Source organism: Ictidomys tridecemlineatus, chromosome 3, assembly GCF_052094955.1.
Source record: "Ictidomys tridecemlineatus isolate mIctTri1 chromosome 3, mIctTri1.hap1, whole genome shotgun sequence".
Taxonomy (NCBI): domain Eukaryota; kingdom Metazoa; phylum Chordata; class Mammalia; order Rodentia; family Sciuridae; genus Ictidomys; species Ictidomys tridecemlineatus.
Genome location: NC_135479.1, coordinates 77,277,927 through 77,284,864, shown reverse-complemented (window position 1 = coordinate 77,284,864; position 6,938 = coordinate 77,277,927). Strand labels below are relative to the sequence as shown.

At 42.4% G+C, this 6,938-nt stretch overlaps 1 pseudogene; it reads left to right on the top strand.

Annotated features, from left to right (window-relative positions):
- On the top strand, positions 1–325 carry LOC110598333 (large ribosomal subunit protein eL33 pseudogene; annotated as a pseudogene).
- The last annotated feature ends 6,613 nt before the right edge of the window (positions 326–6,938 follow it).

The following is a 6,938-nucleotide window of genomic DNA, read 5'->3' as shown; positions in this document are numbered from 1 at the left end:
ATGTGTAGAAGATTGTGGTGCAAGGTCATTTTTTTTTTTTTTTGGCTACAAGTAGTGTCTTTGGAACCAATGAGAGCACTCAGCTCTTCTTAAAATTGAAGGTGTTTATGCCAGAGATGAAACTTAATTCTACTTGTACAAGAGATGTGACAATGTGCACAAAGTGAAAAACAACTCAGGGACTCCTGCAAGTAAAAGCCAAACAAAACCTGGATAATCTGTCCATTGAAACAGTGGCGTAGTTCAAGTCAAATTCAGAAGCTATCTTCCTGCTAAAACCATTGTTCATTCAATCCTTGTGATACTGTGCTCCTTAAAGATCTGAACTAAAGAAAAGTAAATAAACAAAAGTGGATTTGTACTTTTGTCAAAAACAAAAGGTGGATTTATTCCCCCAGAGGCCAAAATACTCCAGAGAGTGAGCCTAGAATTTTGGACTGGAGAGTAGGAGAGTGACACTTGACTAGAAGCCCTCAGGATGGGGTTAGAGGACTCTTTTTTTAGTCTGCACTTTTCCACTTATTGCCTGTTTTTTTTTATGATGCTTCACCCATGCCCTCAGTCATGACTGAACTCCCTAAGTCCAGAGGCTATCTGATTCAATGTGTGCAGAAAATAAAACTTTCTATCAGGTTACCTCACTGGAGGTAGGAAGGAAGAAAAAAAATGAACCCAACAAATCCATAAATATTTACTGCACACCTCAGTTCCCTCAGAGGTGATTACCCCACTTTGCACACTATGTTATTCTTGTGGGTTTTGTAATGCATTTTAGTGTGATTGAACATATTCCTTTCCTTTGTCTCTTCTTTCTTCAAAATACTTGCCTATATCAGACTTTCATTTTATATGAATTTTTTTGCATCAATTTGTCAATTTCTCAAAACTCTGGGATTCATTTTAATGTTATTTTATTGGAGTCTATATTTAACTGATTAACTTAAAGATAACTGACAACCTTGCAATATAAAGTTGTGTCAATGAATATAGTATATCTCTCTAATTATTTGCTCTTTTTTATATATCATTCTGAGCTGTGAGAAAATATGTCTCATGGAACTTCATGGACATGCCCTTAAAGACAAAGAGGAGAAATATCAGTGTACTTTAAATTTGCTTTTTTCTAATTGCTAGAGATGAACATTTTTTCATGTATTTGTTGAATATTCATATTTATTCTTTTGAGAACTGTTTAGTTCTTTAGCCCATTTTTGATTAGGTTATTTTTTTTTTGATGTCAAGCTTTTTGAATTTTTTCCATATTCTAGAAATTAATGACTTATATGAGGTGTGGGTGGCAAAGATTTTATATTTGTTTAGAGACAGGGTGTCTCATTGAGTTGCTTAGTACCTCACTTTTTCTGAGGCTGGCTTTGAACTCACAATCCTTCTGCCTCAACCTCCCAAGCTACTGGGATTACAGGTGTGGGCCACTGCACTTGGCTAGAAGGAAGATAATTTCTTAACATGTTCAATTGTATCAAAAATTATAAATAGGGGCTGGGGTTGTGGCTCAGTGGTAGAGCGCTTGCCTAGCATGTGTGAGGCACTGGGTTCAATTCTCAGCACCACATAAAAAATAAAGGGCCACCAACAACTAATAAAATATTTTAAAAATATAAATAAAACTGTTTCCTAAAAAAGAGAGAAAGAAGTAGTCATGGTTCTTGTCTCTCTTTCTTGCAGTTGATTCCACTTGTGGATATAATTATTACATTTGGAACAGTCATTATTGGATCGTTAATTGACCTTGGACATGAAGGCAATACAATGCAGAGTAGAATAGTTGCTGGACCAACTTTCTCACCCTGTGGAGAGTCATACTGAGCCTGGAAAACCTATTTCTGTTTCAATGTGGGAAAGAGAAATAAGCATTTTATTTGTTTAAACCACTGTAACATTAGTTGTGCATTCAAGTCACCTTAATTCTGATATGGTAAGCTCTGCTGTGATTATCAAAGAAGGGGACCCCAGAACAGTAGACACATCATTGCCTGGAAACTTCTTAAAGACACAATTCATGGGTCCCTGGCATGTGAAATAAGAAATGCTTGGGGCAGGGACTTAGCAAGGAGGGTGGAGTGTGATAGACATCATTATTCAAAGTACATGTATGAAGACACAAATTGGTGTCAACCTACTTTACAGACAACCAGAGATATGAAAAATTGTGCTGTATGTGTGTAATAAATTATAATGCATTCCACTGACATTTTTTTTAAAAAAATTAATAAAAAAGGGAAAATATAGGAAGCCTAGAAAATAATTCTTAACTGATTTATACCACATAAAAAAATAAGAAATGCTGGTTTGGGCCCAGTCATCTGCTTTCAGAAGCCCTCCCCAGGCTATGGTGTACACCAAAAGCTTGAAAAGCACTTTTCTTATTCTCTCTGATGCAATCCCCACAATAGGTCTCCCTATACAGAGATTGTCTACTTTCCTTAGGAAGCAGACTTCAGAGGATTTCCTGGAAGTTGCCCTAGGCATACTTTGCACATAGAAGCCATGAGAAGCACCCCCCCCCATTTATCTATTCCTAATGTAGTTTTTTCATCCATGGTGGATGAGCCCCTCCCCACCCCCTGCTGACTATTTAAAAGAAGCCAACAAACTCTAAAACTCTTAAACTATAGCTACCTAATTCAGGCATGAATCCAGAATATGAATGGAAACCTTATGAGTTAAATTCTCTATGTCTTGGCTCTACTTTATTCTATAGCTGCTTTCTCAGCAAGCTTTGTCTAGGTGTTCCTCAGCAGCTCTATATTCATCATCTTTTTTTTTTTAAGTATCCAATGACATTCCTCATAGAAATAGAAAAAGCAGTCATGAAATTCATCTGGAAAAATAAAGAGACCCAGAATAGCTAAAGCCATCCTTAGGCAAGAAGGAGTGAGGCAGGTGGCATCACTGTACTAGACCTTAAACTAAACTACAGAGCAATAGAAACAAAAATAGCATGGAATTGGCACCAAAACAGACTGGTAGACCAATGGTATAGAATAGAGGACACACAGGCTAACTCAAAAAATTACAATTATCTTAGACAAAGGTGCCCAAAACATTCAAATGCCCATCAATAGATACTTAGAAAAATAATGTGATTTATCCATATGTTGGAATATTACTGTGTAATGAAGTACTGATGCATATTACAACTTGAATAGTATGTTCAGCAAAAGAAGCAAGGGAAAATGCTATATGAGTGTGACTCTATTTATAGAAAATAGGCAAAGTAGGTAAATCTGTGAAGACAGATGCACATTGGTAGTTGCCAGAGCCTAGAGGAGGGGGTAGTGGTGAATGTTCCTTTAATCGTATGGGATTTTCTTTTAGGGTGATAAAGATGTTTTAGAACATAATATAGGTGGGGGCTGCTTAACCAGGTGGATATACTAGATGTCACTGACTTGTTACTCTTTTTTTTTAATGGTTAATATGGTAACTCTCAAAGTAAATGTGACATTATGTGGATTTCATTTCAATTCTATATACACACATACAAGGCAGAGGTTGGTGCTTTTATTTTATTTAAAAAATTTTTTTTGGTACTAGGGATTTAACCCAGGGGAATTTTATCACTGAGCTACATCCCAATCCTTTTTTGTTTTGAGACAGGGTCTCAGTTGCTTAGGGTGTCACTAAATTGCTCAGACTAGCCTTGACTTGTGATCCTTAAGTCTCAGCCTCCCATGCTACTGGGATTACAGGCATGTGCCACTGTTATGCCAGATTCGTGGGACCCCAATAGACCTCCAAGAGCCGAATCCGATGCAATCACACAAGAGTCTTTATTGAAAGTTCGAACCTGGACTCACAACCGTTCCCGACGCAGCGGTCCCAGGGAGTGAGTCCTGGTCCTTTGTTCAGTGAGATTTTATAGGTTTTGGGGGGATACTGTATGCATCACAACATTACACAGCAAATCATTCCATACTGCGGGAAAGTCAAACAACAACTCTTAACATTGATTAGCACACTCACTGGCAGGAACAAGTTGGGTAGGGGTGATTGGTTAGTACAACAGGGGGATTCGTTTGAACTGATTGGTTTAGGCCATGAGGGGTGTACGTGCTGAACTACATGGTTTCCCAACTTGTTATCAACCCCCATAAACTACTGGGGGGTCATCTGGCATCCCAGGTATTTTCTCTGTCTCATGCTGATTGGAGGTTGCTAGGGGGTTGCTATGGGTCCTCACCTAGCCTGAGTCAGGGACACCTGGTGCCGAAGACCTCTTCTGTTATTTACAGACAAACAACTCAGCAGGGTAGGTATGTGCTTAGGAGTGTTCTGTGGGTTTTTCCAAGGACAAGGGTCACTCCCCCTTCCTTAGGACAGGCCTTGAGGTAGAAGCTGCTGTTATTTATTTTTAAAAATGGAATCATCAGTTTCTCACCACCATGCCCAGCGAGGTCGGTGTTTTTCTAAGTGATGGTCAATAAAGCCACAAAAGGGGACACAATAGTATCTCTGGAAAACAGTTCATTGCACTCACAAGTCTGGGAGATGGGGTGGAGGTGTGCATACAGTGTCTCAGGGAGAGCTCCAGGTTTTGTGAGCAAGGGGAGAGCCCAGGCATTTCCATAGAAAGGGAAGGCAGGCCTGGCAAATGGCTTAAGACTGGCTAGTTGCAAGAGAGAGAACCACTCAGTGTGAGGCAATTTGCCAGGTCCTAGCCTCAAAGTCCTGCTCCCCTAATGCCACAGTCTGGCTGGGCACAATTCACGAGCTACTTATCAAGCAGAAATGAACTTTATTTTTAGAACACACGCTGCACCAGGAATTCCCTCAGAGCCCAACTGCCGACACCGGCTTCCGGTGAGCTTCTCAATCCCCCACACTCCTTCCGCTCTTGAGGCTGATTGGCTGGGCCGCGTGGGCGGAGCCAAAAGAGTCCCCCAATGAGCAGCTGTGCCTTACCTCTAGTGGGAGGGAGAAAACAGACAAGCAGCGAGGTAATATAAACTCAGGTCCTGTTGAGGACTTTGCACCCAGGAAAGCTGCTAATCAGCTAGAGCCAACAAGAGGTGGGCAAGCAAAGACATGTACATCAGGTGGACAAAGGAAGTCCCTCAGAGGGAGCATTTGTGCAGAGGACACCATAGGGCTGCAGGTGGCAAGTGCAAAGCTCTGAGATGGGATACACTTGGGATCTTCTGCTTGGGGTGTTTGATGGATAGCAGAGCATTGGAGGAGGATGTTGGCAGAGGGTGCAATGGTTAGAACCAGAGCATGCCAGGTCACGTGGACCATAGGAAGGGCTTTTGAAACTTATTCTAAACTGAGTGGGAAGGTATTGGAGGATGAAGGGCAAAGGATGGCAGAGACCCCCACACTGTACAACTATAGGGGTGTCATTTGCATAGACCACAGTGAAGGAGTCTCCCTGGAGCTGGTCTCCTTGGCCACCCTGCAACCCCAACCCTCCCACCTATGGCAGACCTTGCTGATGGATCTCAGGCCCTGCTTCTCCAGCATGGGCTCTCATCTCACCCTCTTATGACTCCAGCACTCCAGACACACCCTGCTGATTCCCCCAAGTAATCATGTAAGATGCTTTGTACCTTCCATCATTTTCCTGGCCCTTTGCTGAGATGCAGACCTCCAGGAGCTTGTCTAACAAAGATCTAGTGACACATATTTGGAGCAGACCTGGTCAGTTCTTTATTGGGAAGGGGATGCAATCTGTGATCCGACAAATGTGTGATCCCATAGAAATGTCAAGATGAAGTTTTAGCTGATTTTCTCTGAGCTCATAGCTGCCCTGGAAAAATCCAGGGGCCGGGTGAGCATGATTACGCCAATAATCCTGGGTAATGCGAACAGCAGTGCATAATCGAGAGTATTGCTGTCGAACAAGCCACATTCGTATATAGGACTGCAGCTTCACAATGGCCCTTATTTTCTGTATGTACAACAGCAATGCTGCCTTTTGCTTCTCTTCCTGCAGAGTCATCATTATCTTCCTCCACCAGCACTGAATGATCCAAACTCTCAGAGCAGCATGTAACAACGCGCGGCGCACCAGCGTGCCCCGCCACCAGGCCTGGATCTTTGTGGCTTTGAGCTCAGAGTCAGAAGGAGGCTATATTTTCAAGGAAAAGTTTCAAGGAAAAGAAATGATACTCAGGACATATTCTCTGCCAATATCAACTACAGGGTGTGCGGGGAAAGGGCCCCTTATCCTCTGTCAACCATCATCCTTTTGTCTGAAGTTCATGAGCACTGGATAGAGTCACATCTGGACACAGGAGACACCAAGCAAGTGTCCCTGGCCTCTGACTGCCTCCTTCTGCTATGTCAGTTAATATACATACACACTTCATATCCATATCTGAGGCTCAAAAGATACCCCATCTATATAATGTGGTTTCACCTGCTCTTGATACAAAAACTGGTTTGCCATGGACCTGGTTGGCTGAGACAATCCTGTAAATCCATATGATCCACTTGAGCCTGACCATCTACTGGGCACCCAACGTCTCGCCTTCACACCCTCCCACCTTCTGGGGGAAATGTCCTCCCCTTTGCTTGTCCTGCCCTCTCTTTCCTGACTCCACTTCAATCTACAACATGCTCCTCCCTCTCTGCTAGGTCCTCACATTAAAAGTTTCCCTGCTCCATACAATTTGGGGTCTTCTCTTGTCTATTTCTCACTTTCACTTCTTTTGGTTCCTAAACCTAGGTTCTCAGTTAACACACCAACACACACACACACACATGTGCTTTTACACTCACCCACACAATTCTGGACTTGGGGTTCCTTTTGCTTGGTTATGCATTCCCCAAACTCAGCCTTCACCGCCCCAACTCTCCAAGTTTGCATGGTCTGCTTCTCACTCTGGGGTTTCTCCTCCCTATAGCTAAGACTGCTTGTCTTAGTCACTTGCCCTTGTGAGGTTGCTAAGGCAACTGGAGAAGACAGCCCAAGA